The following is a 22,431-nucleotide window of genomic DNA, read 5'->3' on the forward strand; positions in this document are numbered from 1 at the left end:
CGCAACGCATTCCAGTTTTATACCGCTGTAGGAACCTTTCTTTCTTTAGGAGCTCGCACCTTATACTCGACTGAAGCATTACAAGTATAACCCAAATGAATTCGCCCACCCAATTATATCTTTACCACCACGTTCGTTACCCCTAAATACGTGCAGCCGCAGTCTTCGGTGATTAAAATTTTCACCCCGTTCCATTCTGCGAGAGAAGCACCAAAATTTCATCTAACTACCCCCTCCCTCTGGTCTACGTGCCAACTAAGTTATTAAGCCGATTAATCCTTCCAACGTCGCGTCCAATTTTCCCATTTATGCGAGGAAGAGAGATTTTTTGTCATCCCCGGTGGGGAAGGGAATAATGGGGGGATGTTTACCCAAAAGGTCGAATGCGGCGGAGAACGTCGTCCTTGGTGACCTTGAGCTTGAGAAATCCCGACAGGAAGGGAAATAAGGGATGGATTTTAAAGGAGACAGACTAGAAAGCCTCCGGTCACGGACAAAAACCTAAAACAGATCATCGTTAGGACATTCGTCCAACGTAACATTAGGGATATTAACAGTTTCGCAACTCATGAAATAAATCAATGTGCCCGCTAATGCGGCTGATGGCACGTTTTTTTTATTCGATACATTTCATTCCGCATGACTATGTACTACACTTTTTCATCTTCTCATTTTGAGAATTGTTTGACCTTTCTTTCTCTCGGGTAAACCCTTCGTTTCATTCTAACCTTGCATGAAATTTTTAGCTTTCTTTCTGAGCGTAATTGTATCATGATCTTGTGTTACATGGACCGATGCATGTTGCGTGCACTTATATGTTCCTGCTGTTTTTATTATCATATGTTTTACATCCATGAAGAGGGAAATGGCAATGAATTCCTATTGAATTCTTCATGTTGATGATTAATAACCCCCTGCCAAATACCATAGAGTTAGTTCGTAGGCAAAATATTAAGACGTAGATGAATAACGTCATGATCAAGGGTAAGACAATGATCAAACTCAGTTCAATTATTGCAGATTTAAATACGCTAAATTGATATTTACAACACAATCAGTCCATTTCATCAAACTGTCCCCGGATTGAAGGTGAGAAACATCGGTCGTAATAAACAAACTTCATTAATGCACGGAAAAAACTCATACTGTGCCCAATAATAGTCGCAATCGAATATATATCGCCGGTAATGTTTACACCACATCACTAGATATGACAGGCAGATCGCTGCAAAGCACCGATGTGCTTTCCCATGAATAGAAAAGGTCATATATCAATAAGTAATAAGATATGGCAACGAATATTCATATTTATGAAAAAACGTAGAGTAATTAAAATAAGCACCGAAAACGCAAGAACTTCCTTGACTACAATAAAACATGATCATGGTGATATTAAAGGAGAAGAGACACTCAAATACCAGGAAACTCACGAAGAGAAGCCAAGCGGCGGAGATGAGGAAATGACGCACAAAAAGGTCCAATCGATAAAGTGAAAGCAAAGGTTTGACTGTGGAAGGAACACAACACAGAGTGAAAGACGGAATATAACGACGTTTTATAATTTCATCGCGCAATTTTATGCAGAAAATATAATCGAAGAGAATATTCGTATAATATACTACAAACTTTGTAACAATAAAATTAATTTACACCTCAGAAGAGGTCTTATCACTTACAAATTTATTTTATCGGAGATTAACGAAACGGAGGAAAATACCACAGAATTCCCTCTTCTTACCATACAAACTTGGACAACAAAGCATCTACATCTACATAAGCATTATACGAGCCACCTCTAGGATGCTAGGCAAGGGGTGATCAGGAAGGATAAAAGAGTTGCGGATTAATTATGCCATTACCTATTAAATGGCTAAAAAACACAAAATTGGACCTTCAATGGTAGGCTCGTAAGTAATGCTTTCCATAGGATAGGACAATCCCTAAGAGATAACTTTACGGTGACTTGAGATTTAACGAGTAAATGCCACGGTAGGTTACGTGGATAAGGCCTGAGGGAAAAGGGTACACCGATAGTAACACAATGACCACAAAGTGGTTGAGTTTCATTAGTGAAGGCAATATTTTATTGCTTCGGTTCCTCATAGCAAGATGTAGCTATTTCAAACAGATTATAAACAGTATATATGTATGCTGGCTTTCAACTCGCTAAGGTGATGCGCTAAAATCGAAATCTACCACCACAAGGAAATACAACACAATACGAATAAACGGCCAGCGGTCTCTTTGAAACCCGCCCTTACTGAGGAGGAAGCAGTGTCAGGAAAATACTCATCTCATTAAATGCGTGAGAACGGATAAAATTAAGGAAAAAACGAACGAGGAAGTTCTCGACATGGGTGCAAGGAAATGAAGCACTGGATAAGATAAAGAGTACACAGATGACATGACAAGAGCGAGTGATGCTGCCCCGGTAAAAAAACCAGTGGGTAGAGCGTTCCTAAAGAGATTCCCTCTTCATCACAAAATAACGCCTAAACGTATATACATTAGACAACTAATCAATTTATACGGTATATGAACCAAGATATAGTCATTTCAATTTTAGCCAAAGTAATAAATAGCGCTTTGCACGTTGGTCAATATTTAATTTGGATCAAATTATTATCAAAAATATATATAGACATTATCCGCCCCATGACAAAATGTTGACAATAAGTACCTACTCTATGCAGTCCCGCTGGATTACAAGGTGAACAGGATGCAGCGCGTGTTTCTGCACTTGAGCATCGAAATTTGGCCTGGAATAATATAATATCAGAAAGGAAACAGACTTTTATGCAGTCCGATAAAGGCGGGAAAAAATTTTCAAACGAAGACTTTTTAGCCACATAGTAGTAGTATACAAGGAAATATTCACCCCATGCCATACGCACTGCATATGGCTCGCAGGGCATCACAGGATGTAGACGTACGCCATAGGATTCCCAGAGAAAATTCCCCGATACGAATGTCGGAGAGAAAGAGAGATAATAAAAAAACCAACAGCGGCCGTTGGCACGGAGAGGAAGAGGAAGTTGGACGCGAAGGTCAAACGGAGGAAACGCTGCAAGGGAAGATGTACTGCACGTGTTTCCCGCCTTCGTCTTCGCTTCGCAGACTGATAGTGGAACTTGGGCGGCAGACACCTGCTCGTAACATGACATCATAAGAGGGGAGAATATAGGAGGAAGGGGTACGGTAAGGAGACGAGGGAAGATGTCAGCAAACAGCAGAAATCACTACCGAGAGATCACGGAGGTAGTGATTGAAAAATGTCGATCAATTTCTCGAGCGATCGATTTACAATCGAAATGAAAACCTCCTCTAATAATCAAAAATTGAAATTTGACTAAAAGATCGATTATTCGCAAAACTCGACGGTCGTTTTATTTACAAAACAGTTCCTCCATAAGAATGTTTATTATTCAGCCAAAAAACACTCCAAACATACATTTGAAAAATAGAAAAAAATCTGCTCCGAATACGTGATTGAATTATTAATGGTAAAAATTTGCAAATTCACTCACATGTGAGTTTTAGGATAAACACTTGGAACAATTCGTTTTCCCTTACATTTTTAAGAAAGATAAACTGATTGTGCTGCTTTCTTGACTATAGAGAGTGTGCCTTTTCCATTTTACCAACCTTACAGATAAGTCTTTCACTCGGAACGGACGACGCTATCATAAGCCGGTGGAGACGCTGCTGCGATCACCTCAATATTCCAGATGGAAGTAAAAAAATCGAGTTTGAATCGACACTCATAGTTCCATTTCGATTTGTTCGATCTTCGCTTTCCCTGAATTTCTATTATTAAAAGAGAAAATCGTGTTTTCATGGTCAAAGTCAATAATTCAATCGATTTTTTAATCACCACACAGCGGCTCTCCGCTTATTTTGCCACATACAAAAAGAAAACTTGCTCCCTATTTATGTCATATATTTACTTTTAATGTTGCTTTTACACGCGAAACCAATGAATACAGAAAATAATTAATCCCATTAAAAAATATGTTTCATACATGGCACCCTTCGAATGTAAAAACATAGTCAGGGCACACGCAATGTGGACAATTCACTCAATCACGGTCGAAAATTAAAGCCGAAAGTTGGTTGGGAAAGCTGAGGACAGAGCTCACCGTAAACTAAGCTACAGGAAAAAGACTCGGGAATTCAGTGTGGCAAGACTGCTTCTTAAGGCCACTTCGCACTTTATTTAAGGGAATCTAGAGGCTGCACAAGGGATTTGGACCCAGGACACTTCGATCAGCAGCCCAACGCCGCCACGCATACTTCTTCTTCCATGGAGATCTTGGTTTGAGTCTAGGTCAAGGCGATTGATATTTACATCCTTGCGAAGGACATATGAATGAACATACGTCCCATTCGAGGCGGTTGGACCTTAAGCTTCCATCAAATTATACCTTAATGGGTATATCACTGCTAATGAAAATTTTTGTCGCAGGCGACCATTTGCGAACCTACTTAGCAACGCTTCGATTACTAATTGAATTACTAATTATGAAGTTGACATCCGAGATGAGCAAGCACTTCCTCCTCTTACGGCTTTGAAACCACGTCGCTCATCATTTTCTCTTCAAAGTTACGATAAACATTATTGAATAAATATGGCCGTTCACTCACTCAAAGCCGACTATCCGACTCGCGGAATGAGTGGGTGTGGCGGCTAAAGTGTCAGCTTCCCACCCCGTGGACTCGGGTTCAAATCCCGGCGGCGGCAGAGAATTATCAGAGACTGCACGATCCCTGCTTGAATTTTGTGTTGAGGACATTTCAAGCGCAACACTCCGTCCGTCGGATGGGACGTCAAGCCGTGGATCCCCTCGGCGCCTTTCGTGAAGAGCAGGCTAATGCCGACGCCGGTCTTCTGTCCACCCTTCCTTACCTACACCTTCCCTCATGGCGAAAATGACCTCAGCTGGCAGTCACCTCCACCAAATACTATACCATACCGATATCCAAATCTATAGAATTAATGCCGCAGGTTACAGAGAAAGATGACTTACGGCGAAAATAAAAACATTCCTCCTAACGAACCTATTCTCTTAAAGGTTTAATAAAAACAACACACAAACTACACCCCACTTTTAGTGAGTTGGTGACGTCATTCGAGTTCAGGTTCATTAACTCGTTTATGAAGAATACTTCATTTATGGAAATGGCTCGGTCTCAGCAGTGAAAAATAGAATTTCGAGCAAAAAAAAAGATGCATAAGGTCGGAGAAGCGGAGAACCGCTGGCCAAGAGCTAATGACATCATCAACTTATTTGCGAAAGGGTTAAGGCCGTCAAGTTATTTCGGCGAGTATAGTTCCAGTAGTAGGCAACGAACCGAGAAACAAAAAAATACGAATCTCTTAAGTTTTTAAACTCTATTGCAATTGGCCATTTGTAAAAATTGGCCATGAATCCCATTATATCACTTTCGTTTTCATTTTAGCGAGCACTAGCGTAGACTTCGCGTAACAAAAACTCCAGTTAGCCGTCTTTCCAGTACTTTCAGTCGTTATATCATGTTGTGTCTCCAACCTCGTCGCAAAAACATCAACAACACGGAGAGGATAGTAAAAAACATTTATGACAGCTGTGAAGTGATCAGGTAGAAGTGAAGATATATTCCCTGAGTACATGAGTCCTTTCCGAGATGGCAGGCATTAAAACTCACGCCCATATATCATATTAAGACACTCAGACAAGAGATAGCGGCACAGTCATATTTCGCTTGGATGATTCAGCATATCACAAAGGAGCACGTACCCTTGCTGCTTTAATAAACAAATCGGATGATTTTCAGGACACAAACAACTTTGGGATGAGGCAGAGTAAATGGAATAAAATAGCACTGCCATTATAACAACAGAAAACACTGGCGAGCTGCGATCGTACAATTATTCGTTCACAAGTATGTATTTGTTATGACTAATCTAAATGAAAATGACAAGCGTGAAAAGAACATAGGAATACTTCAATCACAAATTGAAGAATAGAAGGTCGATTTCGGTTGCCACTTCGGGCGCATTTTAATCGGCTTTCAAAAAATTCCGCCTCGCGGTTATGAGTGCAATGAGATCCACTTTTTTTCAATAATTTGCAGTATAATGTTTTTAATTATGAGGAATAGAATAGAAAAGTTATGAATTTGATAGATTACATGATCATGTATATAAATTTTAGTTAAAATCCCTAATTATACCTTATTCCTCCGTTAAACTCGGATCACTTTGTCCGTCAGCGACGCGAGTGGCGACTTCAGTAAACCCATTTAAATGCGCGGTGGTTGACAACATAATTAGAGGTCGAATCGAGGATCCTCTTTTGAAATATTCGTGGCTCGAGCATCGCCCTGAGAACGAAAACGCGCCACTCGGACAAATGACTCCCATTGGCCTATTCGCGCAGTGCGCGCTACGCAAATTAACAGCCCGCAAAGTCCCCCCATACTCCCGGGCCATTTTCCCCACGAAGCAATCAACGCCTTAGATCGTACGACCCGCGACAAGTGTACTAACGAGCTTTTAGGCTTAGGTGTGAATGGGGAAAGAACTGGAACAAATATTTACCCCCTTCCAATCAGGTTGATTAACGGAACGGCCAACCTGCGTCATGGTGTAGTGAGTACTCAATGAATCGACGCTCACACCATCTACCGTCTCTCAGCCGCAACAATGGAGAGTAGTACAAACCTTGAGATAGAAGGTAGGGCGACCGCAAGGGGAAACGGGTCCCACGCAGTAAGTTACATATGTAGAATATATGCAGTGTAATAAGTTGTATAAAAAACATAAGGGAAGCACATAAAGAATTACAAAAGACCTTCAACCAATCGGACGACACCTGAGCCTCATTGTTGTGCTCGCTTAACGGCCGATTCGGTTTCGTGTGAAGTTGGACATTCTTTGAATAACTCGCCTTAAAATGGAAGACAAGTCGTTTCCCGAAACGTCGGCCTATACGACTAAATAAACCTGGTTGAGAACCCGAGAAGAATGCCTCAATACTATTCCCAGAAGAAATTAAAATCGTTTTAAGTTTCCTACTTATATAAGGGTTTTAAATCAATTGGATGCCATCATCGTGAAGTGCCCCGTTCTTACAAGGGGAAATAGAATCCTCTCCTTCGAAAATAAACAAATGAAATAATACATGGCATAACAGTTACTAATTCATCTCCACGTTCTTTAAACAAAGATACAATCGGTTTTTATGTAACACTACGCCATTCCTTTCAAGAATTACGTGTGAAGTAATGACAGCAATTCCACATCCGCAAAACCTCTTCGATAGACCGAAGTCATAGAAGTAGAAAAAAATATCTGAGTAATTCAATAAATTATTCGTCGTTAACGGATACATTCAATTAAATAGTGGACTAGGCATTGTTTGTTGCGTTTGAACAACCTTTGTAGCCTATATGATAGCCCAACAGATCTTCCAGTGACAGTGAAATTTGTGGAAAGGTTAACTGACGGCGTGAGAACTTCCGTCGTGCGTCACTGGTACCACGACAGTTATCAAGACGTCTCAAATTTTATAAGCATAAGACATTGCCACAGCCTTTTGAGATAGACTTCCATGGTAAATGCTCACAATCTCTCAAGCGTGAATGCTTTCAAGAGGAAATATGTGTCGAGTACAACGGATAATCGTTTAGGCATGATCCATTTCATTACTTCCAAATATAAGGCTTTATGCCGATAAGGGTTGATACCATAAAAGTAAAAGTGATAAAAATGATAACTCGTCTGAATAGCAACAAGGAATTTTTATAAATAACTGCTGTAATTTCATTCTGATAAGTAGGCAACTTCTAATTAGTTTAAACACTCGCACTATGTAAAATGACCTTTGAAAAACGGAAATCCAAAAGATGCAAAAATCATTTCCTTGACTTGAAATCGAAGAAGAAACTCAAACATGGGCCAAAGTGCCAGTACAAACAAAAATAATGTTCAATCTATCAGCTTAATTAGTGGGAAAAATTCCAAGGAAGGCAAACTCTTTGAGTTTGGACAGCATACTTTCATCCCTTTCACTCGTTATTATGTACACATTTTAGATAGACTTACGTGTAGATTCTTATTCCCCACTCATAGTTTCATGAACATCGAACAAATATCGAACGGAAACGAGAGAGCGATTAAAAAAGCACAGATTTGCTTAAGGCGAAAAATTAAGAGTAGCTTCAGAGGTATACTTCCTTGAATTACCCGGTTACCACAACCAGATAAAGTTAAAACCCTTAGGAAATCTAAGAAGAGAGAACGCCTCATGAACATTTCCGTAACAGGACGCATTTTCTGGAATAATTACTTAGCCGAAGCGAAGGAGAGACTATTTATAGAATTACAAAAAAAAACATACTTACCGCGAGAAAATATCTTTATTCCACCTAATCAACAAAGAAACGTAAAAAAAGCCAACGACGAATTCCGCGTAATTTTTTTGAGGACGTGAATAAGTAAGAGAAACGAACAACATATCGATGGCTGAGTTCTAACAACACGTATCTCAAAAATTCGCCGGTTTGACACGGGTATCTTTAAAAAAACTGTAATAACATTAAACAATAAAATTCAAGCAAAAAACAACTCTTTGTTGGCAAGTGTATGCTTCTTTTTCAGTTTTATGAATATTTTTGTTTTTAATTTTAGCGTGCAATTAGAAAAAACTAATAGTTTTTTTTTGCTCTCGTGAGAAGTTGCTATTTCTGAGATACGTGTTGTTACAACTCAGCCATCGATATTATGCTACTTCACCGAACAATCGAATCCTAATTGGGACACGAGGTCCTATGAGAATTTCTATCAAAAGACACGGTAAGTTTGGAAATTACAAAAAACATCATTTTAAAATATAATAACATTCAAAACTAATAGGATTAGCTAAAACTTTATTAATAGCGATAAAAAAAATGGAAATCATCATTTCCATTGACTGGATCGAGAAAAGTCTGTAAAAAACTAACATGGGGGAAAAGCTAATGGGCCCGAAGCAATACACCAAATAGTATGAGAGGTCAGACAGTGAGGTGCCGGATTTTCCTGGTTCCGGTTTTATCAACGGAAGGAGAGGAAGGATTTTCCTTCTATCGCTAGCCCACCCATCAGCCTCCCCAGATTAGCCAAACACGAGCAGCTACATTTCAACGTCATCGGGAGTTAAATATCGAAGTTTACGTCACTTACAAGCACCCATTCAAAATTCTGCCCGATGCAGTGTTTATAGCGTTATGAGACTCAGCTCACCCTAGTCAATGAGAATAACAAAATTATGTCAAAATCTTTAACATTTTTATTTCAGATATTCGATAGAAGACTGTTGAGACAAATCACTTGCCCCAATTCTTGTAATATGCAGTGACTTTAACAAGAATTCTTAACAAAAATATAAAATAAATAAGATTGGCAGAAACGTAATATTTTCCCGTCCACCCCACCAAGTAATAGACCAACAGATCACAACTGCATTTGGTCAATACTCCGCACATGGAATGCCTCCGGCTTCCTCCTAGCCTCTACATTTTTATAGTTGGTTCCTTGTGGGTTATGGAAAACGTGTGACTATTTCTAAAACAGTTCTGGTATACATCCTGAAAAATATCAATATCAAATTCTTTTCGTCAAAATATCATGGCATTATGCGTCATTGCTGGCGACTATAGTACATTGAGGTTTCCGTTTAAAAGTTCAGGTTCAAAGAGCAGACTTCTTCCTTTATTGTTTTAATGTCTCATTTGAAAATTTGACATTTGAGAAAATACCGTAGCAAAACTTTGAAATTCAAGATTTTGAATAACATTGACAAGGATCTATTTTATACTACACAACCTGAAATCTTAAAGATTATTGCGGAAGCTTTCGAATTTCACCTCACGAAAACGACCAATTGAGGGCGAGTGAGGCGTCCTCTTAATCCTGAGCCCTACTAGCTCCCACCAAGCACCACTGCCTCATGCTAAACACAATCTAAGGATAAAAATACAGAGCGGGCAAGAAGCACCTACTTCCGTGAAACGGGTACTCATCGCATGTATGACGTGACGAGGGAAATTTAATTAATTATCAACGATCCCGGTAGGAAAATTTAGGCAGATATCAAAATAATATACAATATTGGTGAAATCTTCTTGGGTTTTCCACCGGGTGAGTTGCTTGTAAGCCGACGTTTCGATGCCTGCCCCTGCCATCGTCTTTAGGGTATGAGGTCCTCAGGGCGTCCTAATACCTTAAGGACGATGCTAAAACGTCGCCCTACCAGCAACTCACCCTGTGGAAAACCCGAGAAGATTTCACCAGTATCATACGCAAGAAAGAACAAAATCATATTTGAAATATAAGACATTAAAATATTTTTAACTGCACGCTTACGTGACTCGTTACCTTTGAGACGTTTGGGGTACGTTTAAACCATAGTCCGCCCCGTACTAACCCTTTGACAGAAGCGATAAAGTAAGACAGATATTTTGCAGAAAGGATAGATGTGCGAATTAGTTTTTACCCCGAACCATAAACGACTTTAATAAATGCCAGTCGTAATTTCGTTAGAGAATTTCCTTTTTACGTGCAAATGGCAGGAGTCCTAACACCCCCTGCCACACGCCTTTTAGGCGGCTTGCGTGGTAATATGCAGGTGTAGATGAACCCTTACTCTAAGAGCGAAAAATCCAGAGAGAAAAAAATCATTCGCCTTGACCAGAATTCGCTGTGGCGCCGTGCGCACGATTTCGACTGCTTGTGGCATCATACGAGCTCAGCAGTCCATAACACCAAGTCCAGTTGTGTCCATAAATGGATGTTTGTGATTGTTAAATGTTATCAACCCCGATGTAAAGGCCGAGCAGTGCTGTTTTCGGGGGTTTGTGAAATAAATAAATATCCACAGAGAATGACGCCTCGGTAGCTTAACTGGCTAAAGATTCGACCGGAAATTGGGGGATCCGGGTTCGAATCCTGGTCAAGGCGAATCATTTTTTCTCTGTAGATTTTTCGCACTGTGTGTGCATTGCGGGTGACTCCCGTAAAAGTTATCGCCGTGGCCTGTCTCGATATACTTAAAATTACCTTACTCTAAGGCTGAGTCACGCCGCGAGGGATCGAAGACAATGGGAAGCGCGGGAACATTCTGGAATCGCAATATCTCGCGGGTTGAAGGCAGGTCAAACACAGTGAGCGGCAACGCTGGACACGGATTTCCCCCGTAATGACGGCACCCCGCGCCCTCCACTCTAGATCGCCAGGATGACTCGCGCGCTAATGCGGGAAGCGGGGTGCTCCACGGAGGGTCTATGCCACTGGAGAAGGAAGCGACTCGCAACCCTGAATGGGTTCACCTCACGGTAATCACCTCATCATTCCACATTAAGAGGACGCATCACTACCTCTCCATCGCTGGTATTCCTCTTTCGTCATGCATAACTAGCTTGATGCTTATATCTTTATATTCCCTGAGAGTACAAACAAAATACCCTGCCCTAGGTAATATATTAAGTACCCAAAGTTGGATCTTCAACGAATGAATTCACGGTATAAGAGACACGATGGTCTGAAATGCGGTCACTAAATGAAGATGGCATTGCTACACTACTATAAAGACGACCCTTATCAGCTCAAGACTTGGTGGTTTCAATCTCCGAGAAACTCGAAGAAGAGCTTTTCTGGTGGTCAGCGTTACAGCAAGAGTGATACCACCAGAATTTTTAGGATGAAAAAAATACATGGATTGTTTCATTGTAATCTTTCACCACTACCTTTCCTACGACAATAGTCTTCCTTTCCATTAGTTCTCAGTACCAATTATCGTGAGACATTCTTCATCTATATTTTAAGGCACTCAAAGTTGAGCGACTTTAATGAAATGCGGCACACACATCAAAAATGGTTGTAAGTTTTTTTTTAATGTATACCAAGTTATAATTTTGACCTTTATACCTAATAATGTGGGTGCAAACGTAAAATTTGATATCGCCTTAAGGGGTTTCAATGTTAAAAATTTCTAGATGGAAAAAAGTGAATTTCTAGCTAAAAATGTCATTTCTTAGATTTTTGGGCAGGCGAAAAACAATATAACAACTTATTATTTGCTCAAAAAATCCAGCCGTTACCCTTGTAAGGTCACAGGGGGTGGTCACCATCGAGGTCAAGTAGGTGGCAAAAGAGAAGCTTAGCTACAAAGGTGTCGAACCTTAGGTTTTCTAGAGTGTCCAAGTCAACGGTTCATTGCATATACGTGTATTAAAACTTGACCTACTTGTACAATTATCCTTTTGTCCACATATGCCTAAATAATTACTTTTCAACAAAGAACAGCATATTTTAGAGTTTTGGCCAGTGCAACCAAAATCATCGGTAGAAATTACTGGAGGGTTAAACTTTGTAACACTTTTTACGTTTCGCCTGTAATAAATTTAAGAGGTTATTCCATGGCGGATTATCATCATCTTATGGCTCTTAAAGATTACGAACCATTGGGGATTTTACCTTACAAGTCCGGGTTTTGTTATCAGCATGGAATACCATGAATGAATTTCATCTCGATTTTAAAACACTCTCTATTCGTAATTGACTTTATCTTGCCGACGTATTTATGAGAATATCAATATTCATTTAATATTCATTTAATTTCAACCCGCAACCACTTTTTGAATCATATTTCCCCTAATAGAAACTCATATCTCCACTAATCGTTCACAGTAACAGCCTCTATATGTTTGAAAAAAGAATCTACATCATCTAATTAATATGACATGTGTAACCGAAGATGCAATATCGGCACTGAATAGGCTGTGTGTGTAAACTGATAATTTTTTTCTTATTTTCTAGGATATTATTTTTTCCGGTTGCATTTATTTTCTTTTAACTTTCGTTTAAAATTAAGTTCGTATTTTTTTTACATATTAAGTATGGAAGCAGGCGTATGGTTCCTTGAGGATTCGAAAGGGTTACGGTTATAAATTGAAATTATTCCAACTATCTTCCATTTAAGTTACGTTGGTTTGAGTAACCATACTTTTGATTCTCTTGCGATAGATATCGTGGCGACACTGTTCCTGAATGTCTCCACAGTCCCTTGAGCTCGTTAATATTACGACCTACAATCGTTTGCGTCGGTAGGATGCTATCTGAGATGCCTTTGTGTCCGTTCTGGGCCTCTTACTGGGTCAGGTCGCCCACTGTTTTTAGTCCTCCCATTGGGATATCTTGGCGGAGGCGAGATAAGCGTCTGGATGCATGGCGGGATGCTCTAGTGGGGCGTTTATTTGGGTTCTCGGAAGGAGTTCAAACGTCAAGCTGCAAGCTATTTTTAAGAGCCATTCCTTCTATAGACTCAGAACTAGGTTTCCATCGTGCACACCCGTCCACGCGGGGGCCTTCTGTTCCCGAAGCGTCATTTCCGCCGCGTATCTGCTTGTGGCAATGGTGCACATGCCGACATGGTCAGAGAACGCGGACGTCGCGAGTAGTCTGTCAGTTGCTTTTTTTAGGTCTTTCAAAGTAAAAATATTCCCCCATTCCTTTTCAAACCATTCCCTATTTTCCATTTGAGAACCGGTGGCAATCGACCCCAAAGAAGAGAAGACTAGACCAAAGACAATGGCAATAATGGTGGAAAAATCGATTTAAAATAAAATAAAGTTTTAATAAAACAAAACTCGAAGAATCGCGTACGAACCATGATCTTCGAGTTTCGATCCAAACTCGATTTTCCAACTTCGATCAAGACCATTTCGTTTAATCTCAGCAGCGCCACTACATCATCCGTCTGTTGTGAAAGACTTTTCCCGAAGGCTCGCAGAACTGGAAAGGAACTCCCTTGACCATCAAGAAAGCATCTTTATCTATTGATCTTTCCTATAAAATTTGGTGACGCCGAATGGTTCCAAACGGTGATCCTAAAAATTTAATGTGCATGCATTTGTGTTTTCACTTCCTTAATCTACTCCTCAGTATAGTTGTAAGCAATGGGAACTGCTGGGTTGATACAATTGCCTTATTGTTACCGGCTAAAATAGCATTTTTACTTTGGAAAGCACACTGTAAATAAACTATGGAAATATTTTTTTAATGTTTTACTATCATTATGAATGAACGTCACGAAATTTTTTATCGTAAACTTTAAATTAACAACTTTTGAACTGTCTCAAAAGAGGAATTTATACGGTTATTTTTATTTATTAAATTATTTCCTAATTGATTTCGCATGCTAATAAGTAATTTCTTCCTTAGCCATCACTTTGGCTTTAGTTAACGTGATTTGCGAAAATATACAGAAATACATAATTCTGCCGGATCTTCTAAAGGTATACACGATTTTCGCAATCTATTGATTACGGTTCTTCTCTCTTTGACTTCGTTGTTTCGGTGTGCTGAAAGTTAAATGTACCCAATGACCCGTATAAAATCAATTATTCCGTTCAGTGGTTCATTGGTGTTGGTTGACGGATGACAGCCGAATGCCCGTCTATTTTGGTTTGATCTTTTTTGGCCGAGTGGTATTTTGAACCGTCTGTGATTAATTACCCCTCTTTCGGACTCCGACGCTTACTGTATATTGCACGTTTTAACTCACTTCTTCGTACAAAAAATACGTATTTCAGGGAGATTTTGTAACGTCTAACTCTTTAAAAAATTGCCATCTCTTTTTTTAATTAAATAAGAAAATAGCCTATGTTCTAATGTCGTTCGTGGACCAGCGCAATCGCACGTCACAATGAGAAATTAATGGAGTTATAAACTGCGCAATTACGTGCCACAAATAAAACGGCCCTTGGAATTTCAGAAACGAGCCAAGGGATGACGATTTTGTTTTGCCGCGATTCGCTTCCGGATGCTCGTTTGTTTACGATCGCGCACGGAGGCAGTGTTTTGTTTCTCGCCAGCCGCTTCCCCATTCGCTCTCCTCCAAAGGGGTCGTTCACACAGACTCGAATTCGCAAGTTATCAAAAGCTTTCGAGAGACGGAAGGGAAAGATAAAATTACGCAGAAAACATGATAGTCGCATTTCATAGCCATAGCCATTCAGCCATCCGGAAGTTAAAAAAAATAAATAAAACATGGTTTTAAAAAATGTTTCTGGAAAAAAACTTTTCCAAAAAATTTTTTTAAACCATGTTTTATTTTTTTTTTTTTTGTGTGAGGGTACTGATTACGTTTATTAGAAATGAGTTCAGAAGAGCGTGATTTATGAGGGCGGATTTGTTTTTTTTTTACTTTTTTATCTTTTTTTACTACTTCACCGAGGTGAATCATGTAATCGATTATTCTGAATCGCTTACTTTATGACATTGAATCTGATAACACTGAATGTAAAAAAAATCGTATTTAGTATCACATATTTTACTAATAACTGATTGTGAAATATAAAAATGCTAAAATTAAAATAAAATCCTAATGAACTGGGCTCGCTTACTCTAACAACTTTCAGTGTCAAAATTTCTAGAAGAATCAAACGCCATTTAATGAGAAAATTAAATTAAACATGCTTTTTTTGTAAAATATACATATTTTACAACCACAACATGTTTTATTTAAATGGCTGCGGCGGTCGTTGACGTTCCAGCATTTCATTGCACCCGTAATGGTTGCAGCGCCTCCAGCGTGGCCACTTTTAAACGTCCATGATTCATTTTCATTTTCGAATATAACTCGAGCTATTGTTCCGATCAGGGTTCAAGTATAAAAACATTTCATTTTCACCCAGTTCTTCTGAGATATGCTGAAAATTTTAGCGCTCTAGCTAATCAGTAAGCGGTCGAAATTTGAGTTGCAAGATTTTGCTCGGACGGATAAACACACGACCAAGAGAGCGAACATAGTAAATCGAGGTAAAAATACACGTCTATAATACAGTGTGTCCCAAAAAGAATGACCCGATTTTAACTTTTAATAATATTGAAACAAATGTCACTAGGCAAGCGAAACAGCGCCATATGTGATCGGCATTGTTTAGAGTTTTAGAAAAATCCGCAGAATGTCACTACAAGCGCTGATGTGGAGCGTGCAACCCTTAAGGCCTGGTTACACGGTACATGAGAATGTACAAGAAAATGTGAGAATGTCTGAATCTCAGAATGAACGCGAAAATGCACCGTGTAACCACGCAAAATGTAAGAATGTATGAATTTCTGAACGCCTGCTCTAATTTCGTTCAGACAATCATACAATTTGAACTCAGAGTCACCTGGTGGCAGACTACGAAAACTACACATTCATTTCATCTGGCTTGTATAGGCAACTTCTTTGTTTACGTACGGCCCCGATGGTTATTTCGATTTGATATGATCTTGCTTGACTTGGATATCTCACTGATTGGATATGGGTAGCGAAAGAATGGAACACAAGAAAAGGGGATGGGTAAAAGGAAGGATCAGATGGAAAGGCGCTGAATGTATGAACCGCGAGATTTGTCCAAGATTGAGATCCAAATGATCGTTAAAAGGTCATAAAAAAGCATGTGATAGGCAAAGAAATATGATTCAAGTACTATTTACGCTGTATTTACTCAAGTTCCTGTTTTTGAATCGAGACCGACTGCAAAACGAGTCGAAATTTTAGGTGTTGCGTTGACATGCAGCAAACGTTATGGGCATCGCAGTAATAAATATTGAATTTACCTTGCCAAAAGCCTCATATTTCTCGTATATTCCTGTAGCGTGCGCCGATTCACAGGAGAAGGATGGAGAGAAATCACGACACACTCGCTTTCAAGTCTAAAATCCAACTGCCTTTATTATGTCCTTTTTATTGTATGACAAGGCTTAAGGGCACGAGACATTTTGAAAATGTGTTTTTATTATGGAACACTACTGTCCAACAAAATTTTAACGATATCGGCGAAAGACACTTCGTGAATATTCCTTGTTAGGGGCTCCTTGTGACGAGAGGCCGGCCGCCCATTACATTCCTTATTTTTCACCGTGGTTTAATCGTAATCAGTATTTATTCTCGTAAACAGCCACTTTCCTTATGATTTGATCCTACAATGGGTAGAATGATAGGTACATTTATAGAGTTGTTTACAAAGTGAAATAAGTAACTTGATAAAATCCTGCGGTAACCCTGATTTAAGAGTGTACTTACGTTGAGGATATCCCGTTGACAATATAGAAAATGTATTTGACTCCATTCTGTGGATCATCAACCACTTATTCCTCTTATTTTTGTCCCTTCGAACACAAGCAAAAAACTTCTCCGGCGAGTAAATAGAGGTACTAGACGTCGGGCCACTTTATATGGTTTTATGGGATACACGATTTATATGATTTTCACACGTTTTTCTATTGAATGTCCTTGCTGCAATATACTTACTGCATTAAGCAAACGATGTAGGTGTGTAACGTAGATCACAATCTGCAATCAACGTATTTTAATTTAATCTTTCCAAAGCCCCCCAAACAATCGCCTTTATTTATTTCAACAACGCCTTGGCAACCCAATATATTCACAATCCGAAGTTTGACATTAAAGCAGCAATTATATTCACCAAATTTGCGTTTGAGTCCCTACATAGACAGTTTTTCTATCCACTTCCTCAGTCTGCCATCAGTGGATTCCAGGCCGTGGTGTAACGCGCGCACGCTCCGTCACGTGTTTTTAAAGTCGATGAAGATTATTTTTAAAGACTCATATCTCAGCTATAAAACATTATTCATCCGCGAAATTTTCGGCAAGTACATTTGAGGTAAGGGTCTTATTATTCTAGTACTTTTAAAAAAGTTTGCATGTTCCCCATTGGTTTATATTTGAAGTTGAAATAATTTGTTGCGCATTTAAAAATGTACGAAAAAATGTCCGAAAAAATGTACCGTGTAACCACCTACTCGTGGATCTTGTCCATGAGAATGTACAAGAATCTGTTCAGAAAACCATTCAGAAAAATGTACAGATTCTTGTACATTCTAATGTACCGTGTAACCAGGCCTTTAGACCATTGGTCTAACAATTAGGTCTAACAATAAGGTGCAGCCAGTCTCGCTGAAGATGACGTACAGGACCGCGAGAACAGGCTTTACACTCTTGGCCTCCAAGGTCCCCTGACATAAAACCATGCGATTTTTTCCTTTTGGGAAATGTTAAACAGCGTGAATGAATGCATGAATATCAGCTGCTGTAGCTTCAGTGACAGAAGACACCTTACGCTCAGTTTGGGATGAATTCAGCTATCGGCTAGATGTCGTCCGCGCAGCCAATGGAGGACATATTGAACATTTATGATGGTTTTTATAAACTTTTGTCTTTTGTGAGTAATTTAGTATACAATATGTTGATGTTAAGCCCTTCTTCCTAATAAATAATCTTATTTAAAATCGGGTCATTGTTTTTCGGACACACTGTATAATGAGAAAATAAAATGGTTTAAGGTTAATACCACCCGGTAGGTAATTTTTGCGCGAAAGTGCACCCGCGTACCGGCAATTTTTACAAAACTACTATTTAGTGTAACAACAGAAAGTGTCACTGTCACGGAGGAAACGAAAAGCCGAAGCGTGGACTATCACGTGACGAGCCCAAGCGTATGCACAAAAGGCCTGCGTGCCTCACGCCGATAACCATGCTCGAGGAATGATGCAAGGAATACGATGAACTAAGTCACTATGGTTTGCCAACGCAGGCATACGAGAATTCCTAATGAGCCGAGAGATAAAGAGAGTTTGTCATCCCACCCAAACGATGGATAAAACTACTCTTCTCTTTTTGCTTCGCATTAAAAAAATTTTACGACCAACAGTTTTTACGCTGAAATCTTAAGGACAACTCCATCGCTTTTTTTCCAAACATTGCATCAGCTGACAAATGGGAATATATGCCGTATATGTTTATGATCAAAACTCGGTCAAATGTCACAGCTCAAAATCCTCGTATTTGCTAAGAAGAGTCGTAACTGACCATTCACTAGATATCACAACTCAATTCCTCCATGCATTTAATATGATCATTAGTTGCATCAGAAAGTAGTCCTTGATGGATTTAAAAGAGGACAAATATGGCCCAAATAATATACAATACATACATTTGATTAACAATGTCGTCATCAGGATAAAACGGAGGATCCACGATTTTTTTCTGGGGAAGGCACACGGGTCTGACAGGCAAACGGTCTTTTTTTTATTTTACCGGGATTAAGAACGACACAAAAATTACTGTACGAAATATACCTCGTATTTTAGTATAAAAGTTATTAATAGGCAAATATTAATAAGTGAAATATATAATAAAGAAAGTTTTCTTTCATGTTTCATTTAGATAGCTTATATTTTTTTATAATTCACTCGTGATCAATAGCGGATAAATCAGTACGGATTATTTTAATATTTGCATGGCATGCGCTGAGTCATCTTAATGATTTTAAGACTTTTGCTGTATACCATCTCGGTTCACTACTTCCTTTTTTTATTTTACTCGGGATATAACTTTTGATACCTGAATTTAAGTGCGAAAGAAAAGCTTTCTAAGAACACTCTACACTTAGCTCTATTACTGATTACACAAAACAAAATGAACGCACTGATACGGGACCGGGATTAAAAAACTTTCCTATTTTTAAAGCGTCTGGGGGAGCCTTTAGCCCCTCAAACCCGCCAATTTCGGGATATTTAGCAAAAATGCAATTTAAATTTATTTGTGCAGTGTGAAATTAAGTCACAGTCGTCTATATTAGGATTATCTATATTAGGATTCAAATTTCATTATATTTTCTTCAAGGTATGACAAATTCCTCACTCAATTCCGTTTCGCATCCACGATAACCAATATCACCCGTTATCTCACCCAAATGCTCCACTTCCACCGTTCTTCTTCAAAATAGTGATTCAGGTATGCTGGTATTTGGAGGAGGAGACCGACAGCTGAAGTCATTTGCACTATGAGGGAGGGACAGGGAAGGAAGGCAGGAGAGAAACACAGCGCAGGCATCAACCTGCTTCAAACAAAAGACTCCAAGGTAACCACAGCCTACGGACGGAGTGTTGCACTTGAAATGCCCTCCGCAAAGCTTTCAGACTGTGTGAAAGATCTCTGCAATTGCCGGGAGTTGAGCCCGTTTCCACGGGGTGAGAAGCCAGCACTCTACCCAATATACCAACCCGATCTAATGTAGAGGCCCTATTTACAAAAACAATGTAATTCCATGTTTATTTGAACATGAAAATCTCTTAGATATCATGAATGTGGAGCAATGCAGCATGTCTGAACCCCTCAGAAGAACCCCTCAGTCTTTGAGAATTTACCTTCTTCGCTGACAAAATCTACAATCCAACTAAAGCGTTAATAAAAAATTAACTATAGTTTTCAAAAATTCAAAAATTCCAAGGCTTAAAAAAACTATTGTCCTATCCTATTTCCCTAATGGAGTCTTACCAGCACTTAGTAAATTTTACAACCTTTTCTCGAGTTTCGGGTTGACAGGCTGTCTGGCCAAAGTACATTTTATGTTTTCCACACACTTATATAACTTGACAAGCAATCCTCGGAGAAGTAGCTCGGACTAAGTTCAATTCTAAATCCTACAGAAGTCAGATAGAGGGAGATCCTCCTTGGCCTAAGGCCGCGTGTCGTCATAAAACTCTAGGTGAATCGATACGAGTCGCCATTTCGCCGTATTATATATTCGAAGATCATGATAACGCATCAAAAGAGGGGGGAACGATGCATCAGTATACATTACCAGCTCTAACACTTGGTTACAAAGTTACCCGAGTGACAGGAAATCATAAAATGCACTTTGCCCGACCCAAGTAGGTCATCACGCAATTACATGAAGCTAGTGAACTCCGTGAGACGGCAAACTTGTTTTTTTAAACTCATCCGCATAAACATCAGTAATGGTGACTCAGAGCACAGCTATGATTTTTTACCAGAATAAGGAATTTCTTTCCCTTATATTTGCAGTGGTCACGAAACGAGAAAATGGAATACAGGAAAATGAGGCCCACCATTCACCCACGCGAGTAGAGAAAGAGAGAGGAATTATTTATTAAAGTCAACCCCATATACATCCCTCGGGATCCGTCATAAAGAGACCTTCACAGAAGGCTAACGGAATTGATGTTCTAACCACCGCCCGGCCCTCTGCTTCCAACGTCGAAGCGGATGCGACTTACAATACTGCCTGTCTGTTACAATTCTTTGTGGATATGAATTACCTTTAAGCTGAGTAACTAACTTACAGCTAAAGAAACGATAGAAAGTCACCGATGAAAAGAAGATGAAAAACTTTTTTCCATTAGAATATTTACAAAGGAAAATACCGAAGTACTCCAGCATACGAGTTCCAAGAAATCACACAATAACTAGTATATGTTCGATATTTCCACAAGGCAACTACTTTAACCGCGATTAAATTTGCCTCTATTAAGCCCAATAAATTTGATACAGAAGTTGGAGCGTTATTGCCAAGCGGATAGAGCGCTTGAATACTGACCAACAGGTCCCGGGATCGCATCCCGTGATAAGCCAACCCGCCGGTCGTGCGGTATTGATGCGTCTTCTTAAAAGGAGAAATATTACTACCTCTCGAACGGTCATGTTTAGCCAGTATTTGTGGCGTATTACTCGTTTAAAATACACGTCATCATCTAGAAATTTTCAGGATATAGAGAGCTAATTTCCGCCTAAATTTCCTCGAACATGAAAACTTTACATATGAGAATACATCAAGGTAGACATTCGAATTCACGAAACAGGCAAATTTTGATACGTAGTCGGAACACTGGCGGGAGCATTGCATATTTTCGAGCTTCACCCCGGGTAAGGTCGTCCATATCTCCTACCAGCGTTTCGATGAGCAACTCGCCCATCGTCCTCTGGGATACAGGAATCAAAATTGGATTAAACGTAGGCAGTGCCATTTTTCTGAAAGGCTAACTGGAAATTGCGCATTGAAACGTTGGAAGGAGAAGGAAAATATTGTGCAGTTTTATGAAACTCGCATATGGAAGTACTTTGGTATTTTCTTTTAAAAATATTTTAATGGAACAAATTTTATCATCATCGGTGACTTGCGGATGACCTTACCCGGCGTGTAACCCGAGAAATCTTCACTGCCATACTTCGCCGGGAAAACACCAGACATTACAATACATGAAACCCACGCGGGCCTGCGGGGATACATTCTTTGGGGTCAGGCTTATTAGCCAGTAACTTTTACGGCCGGACCTCAAGAGAAGGATGAAAGAAGGAAGAAGAGGATGGGAAAAAGGAATTTGGCAACTTTAGCGATAGGAGTCCACCGACGCCTCTAAGGACAAGAATAGGTAAGGAAAGGGAGAGAAATCGTCGTCATTAAGATGGTTCGGGCTACCTCTAAATCTTGGAAATTCAAACATTATTTTTATTTTATTTTATTCTCAAACCACCGGATACAGCTCTTATTGGCCATTTTACACCGGGGTGTTCAACAAATGTAACAAGTAAACGT

The 22,431-nt window shown here is 39.5% G+C and overlaps 1 protein-coding gene across 1 annotated transcript in view; it reads right to left on the reverse strand.

Moving 5' to 3' along the window:
- LOC124163265 overlaps window positions 1-22,431 on the reverse strand; it is a 454,892-nt gene that overhangs the window by 229,903 nt on the left and 202,558 nt on the right. The window lies entirely within an intron of this gene.

Source organism: Ischnura elegans, chromosome 8 (genome assembly GCF_921293095.1).
Source record: "Ischnura elegans chromosome 8, ioIscEleg1.1, whole genome shotgun sequence".
NCBI classification, from domain to species: Eukaryota; Metazoa; Arthropoda; class Insecta; order Odonata; family Coenagrionidae; genus Ischnura; species Ischnura elegans.